Below are 12085 nucleotides of genomic sequence, written 5' to 3' on the forward strand. Positions count from 1 at the left end.
ATTATTTAGGAATAATTGTCCAAGCAAAAACAGAGATTAAATACCCCCCCCCCAAAAAAAAACCCTCAAAAGAAGATTTGCCCACTTACGGATGTGTGTATGTCCTTTAGACAACAATGTTTGCCTCCTTCACCCCTCCCACTCTTTCCCACTCGGTTTTCTGTAGCAAAATAGACCCCTTTTTAAAAAACAACAACAAACAGAATGTGTTGAAATGTCCTGCTGTATGTGGGAAAAGCAGTGCAATTAAAATGTCCCCTATATGGGCCAAGTGGTCTTTGTTTACTTCCTCTTTCTCCTCCAGGAAGAATGAGGAAGTGCGGAGAAGTGACAGTAAGGAAATACGATTTTCTCCATGTGATGATGCTCATTATCCCTAGTGTGTGAGTGGCAACGAGCTGAGACTATCGGGCTCTGCTTTGGGGGGGGGGGGACAGCCAATAAGGGATGTGGAGCTGTAAGTGGGCAGGCTTACAATTGCTCCAATGCCCTCATTGGCTGTGCACCCCACAAAGTTAGCAAGCTGATTAGTTCAGCTCACTGCCTCTCATATTAGGGGAAATATTACTATTTAAAATGGTATGTGGCTGCAGCTTGGACTGGCCAATGATGTGCTTTCCTTTGCTGCATGTTGAGCCTTGCTGCTACTATTGCTGGTGCCTGCCTGGGGGTCGTTTGGCACCATAGGTGACCACCCACTTTGCCCCTCCTAGAAATCGCCCTGTTTAATCTTGACTGAATGAATAGGCCTTGAGCCGACTGTGCCAAGCAGAAAACATTGGTGTAATTAAAAGTGAATTTGTGCAACTACTTTTGTAAGATAACATTTTGTTCCCACCTCATAACGGAGCCTTCTGTTAGTTCTGGGCTTGTGAATGTGGTTCAATGCACATCTTGACTGCAGTCCAAGTTCAACAAGACTAAAGTTCAACCAGACAAAATCGCAGTCCAGGGGCACAGGGCTGTGTGTGGTAGCATCCCATCCCATTGCATGCCAGCCCTGATCCCTCCATTCTGACCTTGCTGCATTGAGTGTCAAGGTGTGAATAGATGTTCTAAGTTATGTTTGCTTGATCCCTGATCATATGGAAAGTTCTATTCACATTCCATGAGTGAACTCCTTTTAAGAGCTGCAAATTCAGAACTGAGTGGGCATACTGAGATATAGGGGGCAGGGGCAGCATTTGGGCCCTGAGTCCCTACAGACCTGTTAAGATACCATCTTCAGGCTTCATGTCTGAACAGGGCTAAAAACTCTCCAGACCTAGCTAAGTTGGTCTATACCTGAAGCAAGTGTTAAACTATTTTATACGATTTCAGGTGGACAGCTCCTAGTCCTACCAATCAAAAGGCACTGTGCAGTTATTCAGTCTTTCCCTCCTTAACAGATTTATTGTAGTAAAGGAAGACCCTGCTAAGCCATGGTCATTAAGCATTTTGAACTAAACATCATGGCTTAGCATGTCATGTGAACCATGACTTGGTGTATCATGTGAACCATTCCTAATGATGGTAGCTACATAAACCACAGTTTAAACATGCTCACTAACCATTTGCTGCAAAAGGGTTAGCGGCCTAACCATGGCTTAGCGTGTTGTCTGAACAGGCCCCAAAAGAAACTGAAGAAATAGCAGGAAAATATGGATGGTTACAAATGGAGGACAAGGTCATCTCCCCCACACCCTGTAAAATCCTGTCAATGGTTGGACAATAAAAACTTTGTCTGGAGCAGGGTGACCAGGAGTCCTACTTTACAAAGGACAATCCTTTATTCTGGAGAACTGGCAGAGGACAGTCCTGTATTTGAAGGTGCCCTCTACTTGAAGACATGTCCAGTCTATGCCTGGTTTAAAGTCAAAGAACCATGAAGAGAGAGTGGGAGAGAGCAACTGGGAACCATGAAATTGCCCATCAACAGTTAGCACCTTGGCAGCAGTCTGAGCAGGCACAGGACACCTACTCAGCCTTCTTCCCTATGGTGAGATATATCACATTCCTATTTAAGTTATAATTATTATTTACAAATTTGCATCCAGACAAATAAATTAGCATATGCAAATTTTATGCAAGTCCATGTCCTCTGTCTTGATGACACACTTCCTTTTTTATGGCAATGCCCCCCAAAGTGGCCACCCTATCTGGAAGCATCCCTGGAGTCACACCAACTGGCATTTCACAAATGACCAAGTTTTAGTGGGGGAAATGTGTGGAAACAATGGGTAAATGCAACGCAAATCCAACTTAAAGTAGACCCATTAAAATGAATGGGATATAAGTTGGTCATGACTCACTGGAGTCTCATTCATCTCAATGAGTCTACTTTAAATAGGATTTATATTGGATTTTACCCAAAGAGAAACATCTGAACTGGCAGAATTCACCAGGTTTCATCAGAAGGTAATTAAAGAGAAAAGCTTCCCTTAATGGAGAAGGGGGGCAGTTGGCCTAACATGATGGTCCTTTCCCTTTAGCATTGCTGAGACATTACTGTGCTGAAATCAGTAAAAGTAAAATTAATTGTAGTTTTAGGTTCCCAGGGGGAAAAAGGCCCCAGGGAAGCAAAAAGAAAATATCTCATGTAGGTCAGTGGATGATCCCAACAGTTGACAGAACTGTCATCTACAAATTATTGGCCAGGCACACAGCCACTAATAATGTATTAAGAAGGACAGAAGAGCAGAGTTGAGAGATACTGCTTTTTTGGCCCAATTCACATATCTACACAAATTGTAGTGAGAGGAACCAGAGAAGACTGGAAAAGATTCCCCAAGGAAAAGATTCCCGTACTCTTTGAGAACTAAGGGGTCAAACAGTTCTGATCTGCCAGTGGAAAGCTGAAATGCCTGTCCCATAGCTCTTTCATAGTTTAACCCTTAGAGGCAGCCTAGAAATAATTTTAAAGGCTCGATTTCTGCAATGCGCTCTACATAGGGCTACCTTTGTGCCTAGTCCAGAAACTTCAACTAGTTCAAAATATGGCAGCCAGACCTAGGGGTGACCTCATTACACCAGTTTTAAAATCTCTTCACTGGCTGCCAATTAGTTTCCGAACAAAGTACAAAGTGTTGGTTATCACCTTTAAAGCCCTACATGGTTTGGGTCCAGGCTACCTGCGGGATCGCCTTCTCCCTTACAAGCCACCACACACACTCAGGTCCTCTGGGAAGAATCTACTTCAGCTAGCAAAAACTAGATTAACAACTGTTACCCAGAGGACCTTCTCTTCTGCTGCTCCCAGACTGTGGAATGGCCTGCTGGAGGAGACGTGTCAACTTAACAGTCTACTAGCATTCAAGAAAGCTATAAAGACTGATCTCTTCCGGCAGGCCTATCCAGTGGAATTTTAGGATGTTTTAAAAATGTTTTAGGATGTTTTTTAACAATGTATATTATGTTTTAATTGAGTATTATGTATTTTATGGTTTATTGTTGTTCCCCGCCTAGATCAGAATGGAGAGGCGGGTAAGAAATAATTTTATTATTATTATTATTATTATTATTATTATTATTATTATTATTATTATTAATAATAATAAAATGTAATAACCCATGCTAATCAAGTGAGACTTCAATTAGTTAGCCATACAGTAAACATCTTAAATATTAAACCTTAGCCTTGGAACAATATACAACCTCCACACTGTTAATAGTGAGGGAATGAAAAGCGTTACCTAAAAAACACGCATTGAACTTCCACTGAGCACTTCATGTCCCAAAGTTTCCCGAAAACACAATTTCACCTCACTGCATGTGGCTCATATCTTCTGTCCACATCGTACTTCACAAATGTTGACTCTAGAGCGATAGGCCATACCGAGGACAGTATTGTTGACATATTTAGATTTCTATCACTCCATAGTATTCAGGGTAGTTTGAAAACTACCATGTAAAAATATCCAATAAAATCCGATAGCTAAACTAAAGTATTGCCTAAAATAGCATTCACATTAAAACCTGAATTTTTATTAGCAACACTCTGCCCAGGCCACTTAGTCTAGAATTCTCAGTCTAGAATTCTGTTAATCAATTAATGGTCACTGGCCATTAACTAATACAGGTGAGGTGCCTATGTTATTGTCTTTTTGGAGCCAGTTGAAGACCTTTTTCTTTTCCAAGGTACTTTAAGAATTTTTAGTGCTTCTAATCATTGCACTGATTTTATATGCTTCAGCGTTTATCAATTTTGTGCCAATTCATGACACCCCAAAACAGCTTGCCTGAGTACCTTCAGCTTGCTTGAGGCAGCTATCTCCCTCTGCCTAATGGTAGGGCCAGACCTGATGTGAACAAGTCTAGCCTTTCCTGGGCTCACATGGTCTCCCTCCCCTCCCCTCATCTGGTGCAGCCATGAGGAGGAGTTTGGAAGGCTTGGTTTCTGATTTAAATTAACCACAGTTTAGTGTTATATCAGAACACTAAACTATGGTTAATCTTAACTATGATGTATTGAAACAAGCCAACTTCATAAACCTCAGTTTGAAGTTGTCTTGCTTCAAACAAACCGTACTTAAGATTAACACCAGAATGAGCTATGACATAATAATAATAATAATAATAATAATAATAATAATAATAATAATAATAATAATAATTTCTTATCCACCTCTCCCTCTGGATCAAGGCGGTGAAGCAAACATTTTCCTCATGGGTTGTGCCAGAGCAGGGGGGAGTTAGGCCCATTCCCATTCTTCATTGTGACATCTGAACACAGTTTATTGTGAGATTGGAACGCAGTGTGAACAGAAATAGAGGTTAATAGGTTTCCTGTGTGTAACTTCTGAACTGTCTCCCTCAAAATAAACAGACCTGAAAACCTCAACATACTTTCTTTCTCTGTATTTGCAGAGTTAAATAATTTGCAAAGCTTGGAGCTCAGCTCTGTGAGAGGCCAAAAATAACATGCTAGAGGTTTGAAAGTTTTGTATTTCCAATAGAGCAGTGCCAAATCCACACCCTTTCAAGGTATTTGTGTTCCAAAGAGACTCTCATTTTCAGATTAGATCTTGACATATCAAGAGATTAGAAACCATAGCTATTTTATATTGTAATTTTCTTATTTTTACCTATTGAAACATTCTTCAGTACTTTTTGGCTGGGTTTAGTGGATTCTCAGCAGCACCTCATCTTAAAGGCAAGGTTAGTAATTAGTTGGTGGATTTGTGCCTGAATAAATTATTTTGTGGAACTGGAGAACTTCCAGAAGCTGGATGGTGTTCTAAAAATAAAATAAAGGCAATAGACTTTTCTTTTGTCTTCATTGCCCACCAGATGTTGAGACGGACATATGGACTCTGCCAATTAGATAGAATTTTAAAGAAACATTACATTGATGAAGAGTTTCTCAAACTGATGGCTAGAACTTGATGATACGGAAGGGTTAGATGAACAAACACTTTGCATATCTCATTGGTAATATAGGCTTATAAACATGCAAGGTTCCTGGTTTCCAAAGTGTGTATTGTGATCTAGCCTCAGTTAGCAATCTTGCAAGTGTCTTCTAAACTAACTCCAGGTTCTGAACAGTCTTCATGGCAGTCCAATATATTATAGCAGTCTAAGCTACAGGTTCTCCTGGAGGAGGAGTTCAATGGCTACTAGTTCTGATGGCTACGTCCTACCTCCAGAATCAGAGGCAGTGTACCAGTTGCTGTCATGGGCGGGAGGATGCGGTTGTACTCATGTCCTGCTTGGGGGTTTCCCGTTGACAGCTGGTCGGCCACTGTGGGCTGATCTACACCTACAGCACTTTTGCAATGCAGGACGGAAAATTGTGAGGCTTCCTGCTTCCTGGATTGTCACTCATGGGGCACACACAAGGGAGGATTCCTGCAAATAAACGGGAGCCATTGCGGGAGGACGTGTGTCCCGTGACGGTAATTCCGAATGGGTATCAGGAGAAGTGGGCGGGATTGGACAGATGGGTATGGGGCACAGCAAGATTATTTTTAATAACTCCTCGGAGATGCGCATCAGCGCAAACACAAAGCAATGCAGGGGGGGATAGGTACTGTGTGGAAGATGTGCTCCTGTGCATCGATATATTTGTGTAAAAAAAAAGGGAACACATGGCAATGAAACATGCTGATGCCCATGCACACGCCCCACACTGCGGATTGGCTCTTCACTGTGCTGGGAGCTCGCTCCAAACAGCAACAGCTTCATGAAAGAGGGGGGCATACCAGCCACAGACTTTGGATCGTAGTGAGAGAGCCCAAAAAAACATGACAAAAGCAGTCAGTGATATTCCTGAATAACTGAGGGGTCAACCCGAGATCACCACTGGAGCAGGTGAACATCATGCGGCCCGGTAGGAACGACTGTGATATTATTTAGTAGACAAGGCCAGCGTCAACAGAATGCTGGACTAGATGGACCCTTGGTCTGATCCAGCATAGCTCTTCCTATGTTCTTAGGTTATCAGAATGTGGATTACCTTTGCTATGCTGTGTCTGCCCAGAACAGTTTGTAATCAGCATACCATCCCAAAATGGTGAAAGGCATTCTCTGCCTCCAGTGACAAAGCTGGATCAATGAGCATGTGCATCAATGAGCTTTCAAGGGGGAGTGTAACGCCAACCAGAATTATTGAAGAAGAACCATCCAAAGAGCCATTCAGCAGAGCTGTTTTGGGTGGTCAGGAGCCTTTTACACACTGGCCCCCAAAAGGAGAATTCAGACCTGTCGGCAGCCTGCTGTGAGCAATTTTGCTTGGATCTGCTCTGACTTGGATGCTATAGTTGATGCAGACCCAGTGGATGTAACTTTGTCACCTGCTTGTCCAGTTTTGTTGGATCCTTTTCAATTTATACAGCCTGAGGATGTGGACAGGATTCTTGGAGAGGTTAAAGCCACCACATGTATGCTCCTCTGAGGACATGCATACAGTCCTCAGAGGAGGACTGGCCATGTGGGTAAGTGGAGTGGTTAATGTGTCCCTCCACCAAGGCAGGAGCCACACTACTGCTTTATATTTATATTTATTTATATTTATTACATTTTTATACTGTCCAATAACCGAAGCTCTCTGGGAGGTTATAGCAGTATTGAAGTGCACTGACAACTGTTTGGGCCCATTGACACATACCATATACTGCTTTCATACCACTTTCATGGTGTTATATCCTGCTTGGTGTAGATTAGGTCCAAAACTTTCTTATTCCAGCTGGCCTTTAGGGAGTAGTCTGGACATTTTAAATATTTAAAATGTTTTAATGTTTAATGTTTTTTTTATTTTTTGTATATCTCTATCTGTCTGAACTGTATGTGTTTTAATTTGTAAAGGTGACTTGAGTCCCAGTATTGGGAAAAAGCCGGGATATAAAATAAATAAATAAATAAACAAACAAACCATCTATCAACAGCACATCCATCTCGTCCGGGTTGAGCTCAATTTATAGGTCCTCATGGAATCCATTACCAAATCTGGACAGCAAGTCAGCAGTTCCACTGCCTCACCTGATTTACAGCTGGATGTTAAGAAAAGAAACAAGATAAAAAAGTAAGTTTGCAGTGCTGGGAGAGATAGCTGGTGATGATGGAAAAGATCCAAAGCCTACAGTTTGTAATGATCTTAAGATGGAGTGCAGTCAATGTTATGCAGATCTAAACTAATTAAGCTACTGGGACAAAAAGAACAATTAATGCTTTCCTTTTGGAAATATAAAAACCCAGCACATATTCAGATCTGCCTCAAGCAGAAAGCTTATCCTTCATTTTCTTTTCTATTAAACTGTTAGTATTACTGTTTCTGCCTTGATAAGGCAGTTTTTAACCTCTCGAAGGCTTATTTCCCTCCCTGCCCTTGAAGCTTTGAGTAGTAGATTCTATATTATATACTGGATGAATCCTACTTTCTCCAGTAATCACAAAATACCAGAGGAACTCTTGACTGGTGACTCACAAATGTGTAATTTGAAGATCTCCATGACAAACAAGAGAAGGAGAGTAAATCCAGCACGGCAGATTATCTGGATTTGGGCTAGGGCAACAGAGCTTCAAATCCCTAGCCAGCCATCAGGTAACCTTGGGGCAGTAATTTTCTGTCAACCTAAAAAAAGGGCGTTGAACCTCTTTCTGTCCAAAGGCCAGACTCCATTTTGGAGCACGTCTAGAGGGCCACATTCCAATGGTGGGCGGGGCTGAAGGCAAAAGGGGGCGGTCTAAAATGTTTTAACTTAAGGCTCTTACTGCCAGTATCTAAGCCTTAGGAGAGGCATTTCAACATTCTAGCATGCAAAATTACATCATCCAATAATCAGTGGTTGGGGAAAGGGCGTGGCCATGTGGGGAACCCCAGAGGGCTAGTTTTGGCCCTGGGGCCTGAAGTTCTGCACCCCTGACCTAAAAGTCAGTCCTGAGTATCTCCAGGTAGGCCTAGGAAAGACTCCTGCCTAAAACCCTGAAGAGCCGTTGTCAATCAGTGTTGACTATATTGAGCTAGATAGACCAATGGTCTGACTCAGTATAAGATCGTTTCCTTTCCCAGATGAATTTTAAACCTAAGGATTTAAAGATGTTGTGATTGATATTTTAATATTGTATCAGTTTTATATGCCCTTTTAACCAGTTTTATGTATTGTATTGTATTTAATGTTGTTCCCTGCCTCAATCCAGATGGAGTGGTGGGTAAGAAATATATTATTATTATTATCTCTTTCTTGCTCATGGCGATTTTTCTAGATGGACATGATGGGCATTGCCAAGTCATGCTGTCTTTTACAGATCCTGGAATTTCCTGACAATTGAGCATTTTTTAAGTATGATTGCTTTCTGGATGTTGGTGTGGATGTATTGTGGTAGGCCCAATTTCTGAAGGTTTTCTGTATAGTTTTTTGATATGATGCCAGTGACTGATATGACTAACGGAATAATTGTGACCTTTTCCTGTTACCATAGTTCTTTGACTTCCATGGCCAGTGGTGTACATTCTTCTCTCTTCTCCTTTTCCTTTTCAACAACATTTTTGTCATTCATTATTGCAATGTTCATGAGGTATGTGTGTTTTTCTTTTTTGTCTATGACCGTTATGTCTGGTCGGTTGCAAGGTATTGTTTTTTCAGTATGAATTGTTCTGTTCCAGTATATTTTATGATCTGCATTTTCCAAGATTGTTTCGGGTGAGTATGTATAGTATGGTGTAGGTTGTTTGATAAGGTTGAATTTGATGGCCAGTTGTTGGTGAATTATTTTTGCAGTTGTATTGTGTCTGTCCGTATAACCCATTCCTGCCAGAATTTTACATTCTCCTGTTATATGGTTTATTGTTTCTTGGAATTGCTGGCATTTCCTGCATAGGTCTGTTGTTACATTCTTTCAATGCATGAGTTGGGATGGAGCATGCAGTGTTTTGTGAGTTCGGTGTGATTGAGTCTGTTCCTTCAAGTTCAGTGTGTGACCAGTGTATGATTCCAAATGAGTATGTGAGGATGGGTATTGCGTAGGTGTTGATAGCTTTGAAAATGTTTTTAGAGTTGAGTTTGGATTTTAGGATTTGTGATAGGCAAGTTTTATATTGCATTCTTAGTTCAGTTTTTACTGTGGAGTGATTGATTTTTGTGTTTTGTTGGAATTCTAAGTATTTGTATGTTTTATTTTCTTCCATGTTATCTAGTATTTTGTTATTTAGTTGTTGTTGTTATTGTTGTTATTGGATAAACCTTCCCTGAGCTTAGAGGGTAGGTTACAAAATGCAAAGCCTAAAAGCAAAATAAAAATAAGATGTAGAGCCATTCCTATGTTGAATAGTGTTCCCTTGACACATGCTCCCCGACACCCCCACCACCCCTCAGACACACCGATGTTATAGTCCAACTGTTTTCTGGCAACAGAAGCACTGTGCCAGTTTTTGAACATTTCAATCCCATGTATACACCACTGAAGGGAACCACAGCTCAGTTCTGTGCTGTCAGGGTCATGGAAAATTTGTGCAGCTCTCACTAGAAATGTCACACGTCACTCCATGCATCTAGCAGACAGGTGCAGTCTCAGGTCTCTGTGGTTCAAGAACATCTAATCCAACTAGACAAAGCAGCCTCCATGCTCAGACAATGGACATTTTTAGGCTAGCCATATTTGAGGTGGGGAACTACAAACGTCCTGGTTAATCAGCCATCATTAAAATGCTTCAATAAAGATAGGATGTCTCTCAACAGACCTTATCTCCTTACAAATCACTAGCATTAGCAGAAGACGTAGCAGACGGGTTTCTGAGATGATTCTTCTGCATGCAGCCAAACAAGTTTATGACAACCCTCCTTTAGAATTTAGCTTAGTTAAGGGCTATATATTTTTGAAGACTTGCTTGCAATAAAATAATTTATTCTATTATTTAGACATCAGGCCTGCCCAGCCCAAAAGCATCTGAATAGCAGGCCAAACAAGAAGGCACACAGGTCACTTATAGTCACGGTACTTCCCAATATGGTGATGTGCTATATTTCTATTTAAATGAAGATAAGTATCTCTAAATTTGCATCTACGCATATAAATGAGCATATGCAACTGCTATGCAAATCAGTGACTTCCTTTTTGGGTTAAGCATTTCCTCCTCTTTAGGGACCTGTGAGTGGCCCCCCTAAGCGTCATCTAGGCTCCCCGTGCAATTTAGAAGCCTGGGAAATCACACTGCCCACCTACACAAGGAGAAAAAGTTCCCCCACTGCAGATGTTCATCCTGAACACATAGGAAGTTGAAGAAACCATGCCACCAAGAGGGTGTGGCCCAGCTGCCCCTTTGTACGCATGTTGCTTCTTCATGTCAGTAGGGCCTAAGGCATTAGGTCAAATCATTTAAGTTCCACCTGAACGTATCTAATCTCATAGCCAGTGTGGTGTAGTGGCTAAAGTGTCAGACTGGGAGTCAGGAGATCCAGGTTCTAGTCCCCACTCGGCCATAGAAACCCACTGAGTGGCTTTGGGCCAGTCACAGACTCTCAGCCCAACCTACCTCACAGGGTTGTTGTTGTGAGGATAAAAATGGAGAGGAGGATTATGTACGCCGCCTTGGGTTCCTTAAGAGGAAAAAAGGCAGGATATAAATGCATAAATAAATAAATAAATAAATAAATGTAGACACTTACAAAAGGCCAGTTATATTGCCTAAGGACTAGAGGCTTATGGAGGAGAAGAAATGGTGAATGGGCCCCCAAATATAATTAACAAAAGGCCTATTATATTGGGTGTGATTCGTTAAATTTTTGGGCCTGGTGAGGATACCTGTTTTTTTTAAGCAGTACAAGGCTACATATTGGACAGAAAAACAACTATTTTAGCTATAGGCCAATCTATACATTGAAAAAATGGATATATATTTTAAAATAATAACAATAAAAGCATGGTGTAGTGCTTTCTTTCAGAATGCTAATGGGAAACATGGGCCTTAGCTAGACCTAAGGATTATCCCAGGCAAATGGAGGGGTCGTTGCTGCCTGCTCCCGGGATCCCGTGTGTGTCATTTGGATGCACAGGGATGATCCTGGGATATAGGCCTGGCCTAGCCACGGCCATGAATTCTTGAATACTCTTCTATTCCCTTCTAATATATCAGAGAAAAGGATTCTAGTTTAGCATTCTCCTTGATATGCTGGATTTCAATGTATAGGGAGGTTTTTGTTGTTGTATTTTTTATAAAGGTCCTCCTCCAACGTGTGACCTCTATTCTGAGGCAGTAAAGTCCTTCAAGGGCTTTATCACAAGGCTTTTTTTTAAAAAAAATAAAATAAATGTGTGCATTGGCTTTATGTGGAGGGTTTTGTGGCCTTTCCCTCTGATCCCCAAACATCAAAACCCACAAATTGCCAGTGTTAGGATATTTTTCATGACCACTCCCAGCCGAGTTACGAAACAGCTGAGATTTATAATTATGACACTTCCCCCCTCTCAAACCAATTGTCTTTTGGGTCATGTCCTTACACTATAATTCTAAAGTAAAGAATTGTCTTATTATTTGTTGTAAGATACTCTGGGAGCCTGTTTTGGCTGAGGAGCGATGTAAAACTGCTCATCATCATCAAAAACACCATAATAACTAAAAATGCTGTTAGCCAAGAATCTTTAACTCAAATCCACAGATAATGGAAAGTGTTTT

The sequence above is a fragment of the Elgaria multicarinata genome, chromosome 6, assembly GCF_023053635.1.
Source record: "Elgaria multicarinata webbii isolate HBS135686 ecotype San Diego chromosome 6, rElgMul1.1.pri, whole genome shotgun sequence".
Taxonomy (NCBI): Eukaryota; Metazoa; Chordata; class Lepidosauria; order Squamata; family Anguidae; genus Elgaria; species Elgaria multicarinata.